The sequence below is a fragment of the Mastomys coucha genome, unplaced genomic scaffold (genome assembly GCF_008632895.1).
Source record: "Mastomys coucha isolate ucsf_1 unplaced genomic scaffold, UCSF_Mcou_1 pScaffold20, whole genome shotgun sequence".
In the NCBI taxonomy this organism is placed as follows: Eukaryota; Metazoa; Chordata; class Mammalia; order Rodentia; family Muridae; genus Mastomys; species Mastomys coucha.
In genome coordinates, this window is record NW_022196903.1 from 120723998 (window position 1) to 120734043 (window position 10046).

Here is a 10046-nt window from a genome sequence, read left to right on the forward strand (position 1 = left end):
CCCCCCCACATCCCTCTTTCCCCACATCCCTCTTCTGCCAGTTAAGATTTGGAAGAGAGCAAGCATTCAGAGCAAGCCCCTTTCCTAAGAATCAGCTGCCCTAGCTGCATTCCAGGGCAGGGGTTAGCTTGGCCTTCCCACTGTGGCCAGAGGATATCTCACCACTGGGGCCTCGCAAGACAGTAGACATAAAAGCAGACAATATAGATCAAGGCTGGCCATCTGTCCCTCACTTCTGCTAGAGACCCAAGCAGCAGAAACCAGTCATTTCTAGCAACATGAAAAGACCCCCAAATTATAATTGCCCCCATAGGGTGGGGTCTGGCAAGGAAGCTTAACCAGATGGCAAAGCCGAAGAGATCCCCAAGGGGTTAGGCCTAGCAGTGGTCAGACTAGCTAGCTATTCATGCCAGAGACTCTCAGACCTTTTAAAACAAAATCAAAGTCCAGGGTGGAGGCTTAATAGCCTCTGAAGCAAATTGTCTACGGGAAACACAGAGGCAAATAAAAGATCCCCCACACCTCCAGAGAACCCCAGGCAGCTAGCACAGGAAGCCTCACTCCATTCTCCAACATTGCCCAGTCCCTCCTCAACTCTCAAATTTTCTGTGCTTCTTCCCTTCACCCACGAGCACCACCTTCTTCCAACTGTATCTTGGGACATCTAAGGCCAAGCCAGGATACCTCTGGGGCCACTGGATTCAATTGGGACAAAGGTTAGATAGAACTCGGTGTCACCAATTAAGAGTTTCCTCCTCACTGGGACTAGTCAAGCAGTCAGTGATGGGAGATCTGAGTTTTCCATTTCCATTTCTCCCGGTCACCATGCTGCAATGGGCCAAGCTTGCCCTTCTAAAACTGAACTGACATGACAGTTCCTTCATCTAAAGTTGAGCTGACAGTTCCTTGCTGCCAAGAGGAGCAAGAAAGTAAAAAAAAAAAGAAAAAAAAAAAAGAAATTGAGCAGAAGTTTGAATGCCTCCTAGAAACATTGCCATGTTTGAACTGGATCATTTTCACGTGTCGATGATAGCCTAGCATGTTCAAGGACAATGCTGGGTCCTAGGGATATAGAGATAAATAAGACATGATCCCAGTCCTAGAGAGTCTTTGCTCAGGGAATAATACTTGACTGAAAGGTAATTGCCAGATAGGGAAGTGAAAGTCTTGGAAGGCCTTCTAGGGACAGCACCTCGGAGAGACGTCAGTCATATAACTCTTGAAAACCACCTTAAGCAGTGAGGGCAGTTAAAAGAAGGAAGCTGCTGGACTAAGCAGGGGCTTGGAGTGGGTAGGGGATGGGGATGGGACTTACCTATGGATGGAGGCAGGGAAATGTCCACTCCTAGGAAGGACCAGCCCCCTCAGGGTGGAAGCAGCAGAGGGGCAGACATTAGGTGCAAAGCTACCAGGAAGTGGACAGGAGAGTGGAATAGAAAGAGTGGGCCCCCACTCACTATGCGCCTACAAGTGAGGCAGATGACAACAGAGTATACAGAAAGACAAACACGTATGTGACTTCGTTCTATTCTCTGGGTGCCCGGGGAGGCAGGCATACTCTCATTCTGCAGAGATTCATAAAGCTTCAGCAGCTCCCTCAAAGACACACAGCACAAATGTTGCTAGGTTAAGAAATGGGGTCTCTTTGAACCCCATTCTCAGGAGCACCGTGTGATGGGAAAGGCCCTTGGACATCCCCACTGAGGAGTCTACACTTTATCCTGACACCTGGGAGCCGTAGAGGATTTTAAAAAGAAGAAAAGCACGATCAGATCTGCATTCTTAGTGACCCCGCCAGCTGTGCTGTGGGTAGAGTGAGGTCCCACAGAGATAGGAGGTGGCTGTCATAAAGAGGCTGTGAGCTGGAAGTGAGTAGTGCAGATGGGCATACAAGGAGAGCCCTTGTGAGCAGTCTGAAGGGGAAACCAGTGGGACAAGTGACCACATAAGAGGAGTCACCAAAACGAGAAGGAGCTGTGAACGTAGCCAGATGGCCTGAGCAATGGTCAAGGTCCCCATATAATGTGGACCTCGAGTGGTTGGAGACAGTATTTACCAAGACCACAGGTAATAAAGGAAAAAAAGACAGAGGTGTGGAGTTACTCCAGGCAGGAAAAGCAACTGAGATTCAGGTCTCACACACTGCAAACGAAAGCTGCCAGAAGCTTCTACAGCCCGAAAACTCTTCCAGTCTTCCAGTGAGGCAGACAAGAGAGGGCAACGGGGAGATGGGAAACCGCCAGCTAGAGAAGCACAGATGTGGACGGAGGTGGTGCTGACGTGGAAGGCAAGGCAGAAGAGCATTGCACAATCAGTCCTCAACGAGCCTTTCTGGCTTTTGAGAAGTGAAAAATAGTCCACCAGGCTTGTGATGCAAAAGCCAGTCATGATTTAATTCAAAGGGTCGACAGAGAGTACCTGAGTCAATAATGGTTGAGAAGGGGCAGGGAATCCCCCAGAGACACCAACTGCAAACAGTACTCGTAAGAACTCTGACTTTTATAAAAGGAAGTGGTGACAGGCCAATGTCCCAGAGTTTAGAATGGTGAGTTGGAGAGTGGAGAAGAGCTGGTAGTGAGAAGGGCATTTAAAGGGGGGTGGGAGTGCTAAATGGTGTCAGCTCCCTAAGGAAGGGCTAGCTTTAGTCTAAAGAAAAAGAACTTTCTAGCTAATTTTGGAAGGAGATGCTACTGGGAGGCATGGACAAGAAGGGGACCAGCAATGAGAAAGCTCTTCCTTATACAACTAAAGTGACTTTGGCGTTGGGATAAGGGAGTAAAATTTATTGAGAGTTGGTATTACAGGGGTCAAGCTGGCTGAAAGCGGGCTGAGAAACCCAATGCGAGTTTCCACTAGCTAGCGTGGGGGACAGATGGAGGGTTTCCAGACTGAGGACTAAGGAAGGCCTCGGGCAACTCCGGGATAAGCCATTGGTCACAGAGCCTGTGCTGGCCACAGTCACACCGCAATCTTTGGCAACTCTCAAGTCACCCCAACAGGAAGCAGAGGGTATCTGGTGACACAGGGCTGGGATCTCATGGCTGATGGCACGGATGGAGATAGAGGGCTACCCGCAGACACAGAGACACTACAGGTCAGAGAGAAGCCAGCCAAAATCCCAGGGACCCTATTCGGGCCTCAGGAAGAAATAAATGCCAAGGCCTTGACACAGGAAGAGGACTCCCTGGGGGCCATGAGGCAGAGAACCTGAGGAGAGCTCACAAAGGTCTCCAGCTTTGAGAGGAGAGGCAGAGGTGGGTGGCAGGCTGGCATGGAATATCTCTACAGGTCAGAGCAGCTCAGGAAGCCTCTGTTGCTAAAGGCACTGCAGCATGCATGCAGTGCCCTGCCTCCGCGGCCCTGCAGTAACCCTGCTCTCCCCTGCACAGTTCCTCTGCCTTCCTCCTAACCACACCGAGGCCCACTTGCTGTGCAAGCATCTGGAATCCAGAGCCGGTATCAAGTCAGGAGGGGTCTACATCATCTAGGCTTCACTGGTTCAGTGCCTCTAACCCAGAGACCAACCTCTCCTTCCTTGCCCACTGCTGGCAATGTCATGAATGTTGGTCGGTCATGGGTGCGTTCTCCACCCCATCCCCTCACTGTTCTTCTCCCAAGACCTGGCTCCCTCAACACACTTCCTCCCTCTGCTGCCAGGCACCTCAGTCATGCACCTGGTTATATACTCGGTGCTTCTGTTTGGGCCTCTACAAGTCCCTGAGGAGTGAAGATCAGGTGTGTATCTAGTTGACGGGCCTCCCCTCAGTTCCCCGCTTTCCCCAGACTGTCTACAAACTGAGCAAAGCAGGCTCCATGAGCCGAGGAAGCTGCTCCCAATCTCTATCCTCTTCTGCTAGCCCATCATTACAGTGCTGTATAACAAATAGCCCCGTGCTAGGGGACAGAGGGAATGTCACTTGGACTTTCCAAAGATCTTTGGCATGGACAAAGTTGAGGAAAGGGAGGCTCAGAGAAGTTAAATGGCCAGTCCCTGTGTCACACAGCTTGTCAGTGGCTGCCCTGGGATTCAAATCTAGGCCTGTCTTCTACAAAGGCAAGCACTTGCCAACCTCTCCTTCCACACCTGTGTCTCCAGCCAGAGCTTATGACAAACGCATGCCACCATCCGTTTGTCCATCTACATAGCTGTTGATCATTGGTCAAGGCTGGACATTTCCAAGGCTGGCTGAAAACACTACCTTAAGACTCAGAATGGTCGATGCTCGGAAATAGAGCCCATTTCTTAGGGTTATCTATACACCACCTTCCACAGCCAGAAAGGACTCCACAAACCCTTCCAGTCACCTTTTGTTCTTGCTTACAGAATTTGAGAGAGAGAGAGAGAGCTTATAGGAACTGTACATTATGGTGCTGTTTTCCCCCATGCTCTCTGTGGAGGCTTTGAGTTTTCCCAACAATTTTTCTCAAAACAAAACACAAAAAACAAACACACACACAAAAAAAGAAAGAAAGAAAGAAAGAAAAAAAGAAAAAACCTCCTTCATAACTTTTATTGCTGGGACAGATCTTCAGGTCTGGGGGAGTCTGTCTCCTGCTTGCTCAGCATCCCTGCTCACACACCACTCCCACCCACCGACCCTCCCTCTACCCAGACATCACTGTGAAGGGTCCACTCCACCTAAACTGGGCAGGGCCCCAAGCCCCTGCTCTCTACCCTCCAGGCTTGTTTGACAAACTGGAGAAATGAGTTCCAGGAGAGAGTGGGGCTGGGCATCAAAGTAGCTACTGAAGCAGTATGGTGAAGAAGCTGTTGTTCCAGAATAGGGAAGATCTGGGGAGCACCAGAAATCACAAAATGGAGAAAAATGGCTGAGAAGTGTTCAGAAGCAGGAGAGGCTCTTCCGCCATTTGATAACAAAATAACATGGGGTTTTTTGTTTCTTTTCCTGGAAATCCTCTCCAGATCGAAATGTTGCTTCTTTGAAATCTCAGCAACCACAATGGCCACGCTGAGTCCTCCAGAATAGAAGCTGGGTGGGGGGCGGGTGTTCTTCCGGCCACATTAGCTGACCTGCTCCTGCTTTGCAGAGACCACTTAGTTCTACATCAGGAATCTGCCTATCCCGAGAGTCGGAAATCTTGCTGCTGCTGGGCTAAATGGCACTATACTTTCCCCAGGCCAGTCTGTGCGCCCACTGGGGTCATGGTTAATGTAGACATCAGGCTCAAGGGCTTTACCAATACATTAATGTATCCTATCTGCCCAGGACAACTGTTAGAACCAATCGGGGGGAATCCAATCACTGTCCCTCTGCTGGACTCAGTGGTCATTAAAAATGAAAACATCCAAGAACCTCTCACAGGAGGAGCCACTTGAACCATGGGAGGACTGACTATCTTTGCTTACTGCACCTTCAGTTCCCACAGCAGGTATTAATTCAAGTGGTGAAGATCATTTGAATTTGGTTCTGCTCCTGCCAGACAGCAGTGTATAGGACACAGCCTCTGCTAGAAGGGACAACAAATCAATTTCAACTCCATGAGCCAGGGGTGGCTGATCCCAGACAGTCCTGTCCCTTTGCTGCCTGCCCCTTAGGTCCTGGAATAGAACCCTCTGCTCCAATACTTCCTGGTGTTCTCATAACAACACGACACAGTCTGCACAACACCAAGGACAACTTGATTAGGAGGCACCTAACTTTCTAAAAGCAGACCCAGGCAGATTCTGAAAACACTTTTGCTGCCCCAAGTTTCTGATTTGAGTTGTGTTGGCCCCTGAGGTGTGTGGCACAGGGGCAGATCACTCTCTTGCTGCTTCTCATAGTGACCTGTGTTGAAATCAGATGGTAAGGGTCACCAAGGGTCAAATCAGAAAGTCAACTCTGTCCCTGCAACAAAAGCCACCAAGGGTTGACCCTACATCCCAACTATGCAAACCATACTCTGGAATCACGTCTGGGTTTTAAGACAAAGCTTTAGCTGTAGTCAAGAGCTGGATGACAAAGGTGAAAGACTCACAGAGCTATTTTGTCTCCTTAGGCTGGGGTTGGGGGCTGGGAGTGGGAGTGACAGTCGTTGGTCTTTTTTTTTTTTCCTTTTTTTTCACAAAAGCAAACAGAGGCTTAGGGAGATTACGTAGCCTCCAATAATGTGCAGATCTGGTCAGGGGCAGGGACAAACATGTCGTTTGTGTGGCCATCCTCCTGCAGCGGCAAGCATGCATTTTGTTATATGGTCTCTCCCTTCTCATCACTGAAAGAAAAAACTGGGAGTCCATCAGACCTGCCATGCAGACCAGCAAGCAGTCTCCCTGGGGACCCTAAGCCCACAGACAGCATAAGGCAACATTAAAGGCCTTCCAGCCTCAGCCCTCTGTTTACAGATAAGAGGACTCAGGCCCCAAGAAGAAAAGTGACTTGTTCAAGGTCACACAGCAAATTAGTGGCAATGCCCAGGCTTCAAAGCCACACTGGCAGAGTGCAGTGCATGCCAGCACCCAGCCCTCCCCTCCAGGAGGTATACACCTAGATTCTGTGCCTGGATCATAGTGCCATCTCCTGTTTCTGTGCCACTCCTCTTGGAGAAGAAACAAGCCTGTACTGGAGTAGCTAGGGCTTCCCTTTCAACCAACCAGGTAGAAGCCCCCTGTCCCCATCTCTCCTGGCATTTTAGGCGTTTACATTTCTTAAGTGTCCAGATCTGTTCCTAACCTAGATAGAGATAAACCACAGAAGAATCCAAACCTTTTTTCATGTTCACAGCTATACTTGCTGCGCAGAGGGAAGGTAGGCAGGAAATAGCCAATGCCTTTATAATTCAAGACAACAAAGCAAACTGCTCTTCCCCGCTGAACAGCCTCAAGTCATCCTTAAGTCCACCAGTGGCATTATCATTTAAAGTCCCCTCACAGAAACAAAATTTCAGATTTCAGGATCTGATGTCACACCTGACACTGATGCCATTCCTCTGTCCAGAAAACTAAACGTCCTCACCGATGCCTCCTAAACCAAGTTGCATAAGGCTACATGGACCTGCCTCCATGCCTCCTGTAGTCTGTCACTCACTGATTCCATGTTAGGCTTGCCTGCCTACCAGAAATCCTAAAAATCACTGCAATCCCTCCTGACCCCCACACCCCTGCCCCATCCCCAAAACCTTTTATCTTCTTCTTGACAAATCACTGTCTACCCAAATGCCAATACAGTGGTTGAGTTTTTTTGTTTTGTTTTGTTTTGTTTCTTGTTTGTTTTTCTTTTCTCCTTAAATGCAAAGCCTCTTGGATTATTTTCACCATCCCCACCTAACAGGGAGCTCAGAGCACATAGTAGCCCATAATAAATAGCAAATAAGTGAATGAGTATGTGCTGTAGAAAAAAAAATACATTCTCCCCTACTACCACTCAAGGCCTGGGAAGAATCAACTACTACAGAAGAGAAAATAAGTGTGGGGACCTAACAGAAAAACTCAGATGAGATAACAGGTCAAAGAAACGGAAGGCACCTCCTGCTTGGTGCCTACCTTAATCTTTCCGAAATACACCAAAAAGTGAAACGCCTGTCTCATGAGTTGAAGAGGAGAAATAGTGTGGCTTCAGTATACTTTGTTGCCAGCACCTGTGGCTAAGGAAACAAAAGACATCCCTTTGTCAGTGGCATTCTTCCCCCTTTATGGCTTAAAGAGGTGAAATGTGGTCCACTCCTTCTACTGTGACCTCTGTTTTGTTTTGTGCTCCTAAACCAAAGACACTCACTGTTCACAGTGCCCCCCGCCCCCAGCATTGAGGGATCCACCCCATGTCTTCATTTGGCTCAAGAGCCAAGATCAACAGTGCGACAGATGGGGCCTCCGTCTGCTCCATCCCATGTCTACAGCAAATGAAGCAGTAGGTGGTGGGTCTCATCAAGAAGAACCTATCACCCTGCTAGGAAGAATTCTTTCCTCTAGGAAAGAATGCGCACAAGCCACACCAGGGTCTTGTGTAAAGAACATCTCTCCTGGGGGGGAGGGGAAACAACTCTTCATAACTGACATCTCTTCTCCTGGCTAGTCTCCCCCTTAGCCGCCACTAAAGAATCTTTTCAGAACAAAGCTCTCCTAGAGTATATGCTTAGCTGAGCCAAGAGGAAAAGTTAAAACCAGTGCTTTCCCTTTATGCTGCTTTGAAGCCCTCACTAGAATTTCGTGGAAGTCCAACTTCTTTGGGTTATGGAGAAAAAGCAACTATAACCTTCCTTGATATTTTAATCTACCTCATAAATCTCCAGCCTGGACAGAAAGCTTCATAAGAACAAGATATGGACACCCATGTACCAGTGCTTGTGTGTGTGTGTGTATGTGAGAGAGAGAGAGAGAGAGAGAGAGAGAGAGAGAGAGAAAGCACACGTGTTCTCGCCCAAGCAAATTACTAAGGAGACACTCTCAGGACATCAGCTTTGTCATCATGAAGTCTACCTTTCAAAGCTAATTCTAAACAAGAGTTACATCTCCATCCTCCCAGATGGCTCTGTCTTAACAAAACCAAACCCTGGATCCCAGAGTTTTTCTTCTGCTAATTTTACTCTTTCTATACACATTTCCCCAGATGTGTGCCACTCACTGCCTTCCAAAGGGAACTGATTCCTAAAGGTTTACAAGTAATGAATACTTTCATCTGCCTCCAGCGAGGCTACTAGATCTCTAGGGAGAAGAAGACATATATTCATCTGACTCAAACTGGTTCCCACTTCTCTCAGCAGGAAAGTCAACAAAGCTGGATGAAGCTGGAGGATGGACAGATAGCCCTGGCTAAAGCACTTCTTTTTTTAATCTCTTTGCTCTTTGCCCACTCTCACTAGCCTCTCGTATATTGGGATCATTTGTATACTTGTTATAGGTCAAATGGGTCCCCCTCGGGAATAAATGAATAACTAACTCCTTCTCTGTCTGATGCTTGCACTCCACACAAGAGGACTGCCTACTCCGAGACAGTGGACAGGCTATGTCAGAAGAAAGAGAGAGGAGTTGGTATCTGCTGGCACGGTAGGTTCTATCCAATGAGGTCAGAGGAGGGCTGTTGGCAGCTTCCGTTAAATTCTGTTGGGACAGGCAAGTGGCCGCTGGCAGTTAGTTCTGAGGTGGAGCTAAGGATGCTGGGATAGATTAAGTGAGCCTCACATAAGTGCCCAACGAGATGGAATACAAGAGTGAAGGGTAGTCACACATAATGCCAAGGCCTCTTGTTAGTCTTTGGCTTCCATATCCTTCCTCAAAACTTCAAGTGCTCATAACCCTTGGCAGCAAGGCCTGAAGGTAAAGCTGAGGAGAAAGGAGAACAAAGGATGCAAATATTGCCATAAGCTACAAAACGCATTGTAGTCAGGACCCTGGTGTCTGTAAATGAGTCCCCTTAGGCCATATCTACTGAGAGAGTGCAGTTTCTCAGCCTCAGTAAAGTGGGCAAGTTGAAGTAAGTCCTGACTAATTTCAGGGGACATCCTGTACTCCTCCCCACTTAGTGCTAGAAAGTCTCATGAAGATCAGTCAATCAAATAGCAGGATATGAGTCATTTAGGCACGCTTTCTTAGAGAGCTGGTTAAGTTCTCTACTAGTGTGTAGTACTAGAGCTCCAGCTCTAAACTATGAAAGCCCTGAATTGCAATTCTGGATCGTGTTAGAAACTGGAGAAAGACTTTAGACAAGTTACCTAACCTCTTTAAGCCTCAGTCTCCTCAATCTGTAAAATGGGGATAATATTGGGAAAAGCACTAACAGTGTAAGGAAGAGGCATCCTGTTCAATCCAGGGTTACCTTCCATGCTCCTGTGTCCCACTCTGCTGTGCTCTCCTCTCTTCCTCTCCATAACTCCTAACCACATCAGTGCCTATAGACAGCAAGAAGGGTTCCCACCTCCAAATTAGGCAGTCTCGGACAGTCTAGAAGTGTCCAACCAGCCGCCTGGGTTTTTGAAAAGCATAAGGACTTGGTGATGTCCAGAATCACATGGGTTTTCTACAAAAGCTAGTTAGATCTTTTAGAAAATGACCCTCAACCCTCCCTCTAAAAGAACCACAAGTACATTTTACTCATTTGGTATCTGAGATTGGG

General features: G+C 48.0%; 2 long non-coding RNA genes across 5 annotated transcripts in view; one reads left to right on the forward strand and one right to left on the reverse strand.

Annotated features, from left to right (window-relative positions):
* The window catches only part of LOC116099636, a 25259-nt gene extending 16167 nt beyond the window's left edge, over window positions 1–9092 (reverse strand). Inside the window, exons 1-2 of one of the 4 annotated variants that reach the window (XR_004122327.1) lie at window positions 7713–9092; window positions 7481–7581 (exon numbers count right to left, since the gene is read on the reverse strand). This is a non-coding gene — a long non-coding RNA (uncharacterized LOC116099636). Of the gene's footprint in view, window positions 1–7480 lie in introns of all 4 variants that reach the window. The other 3 variants (XR_004122328.1, XR_004122325.1, XR_004122326.1) reach the window with 3 other exon arrangements.
* LOC116099637 overlaps window positions 8781–10046 on the forward strand; it is a 41790-nt gene continuing 40524 nt past the window's right edge. The window contains exon 1 of the long non-coding RNA XR_004122329.1: window positions 8781–9250. This is a non-coding gene — a long non-coding RNA (uncharacterized LOC116099637). The remainder of the gene's footprint in view (window positions 9251–10046) is intronic.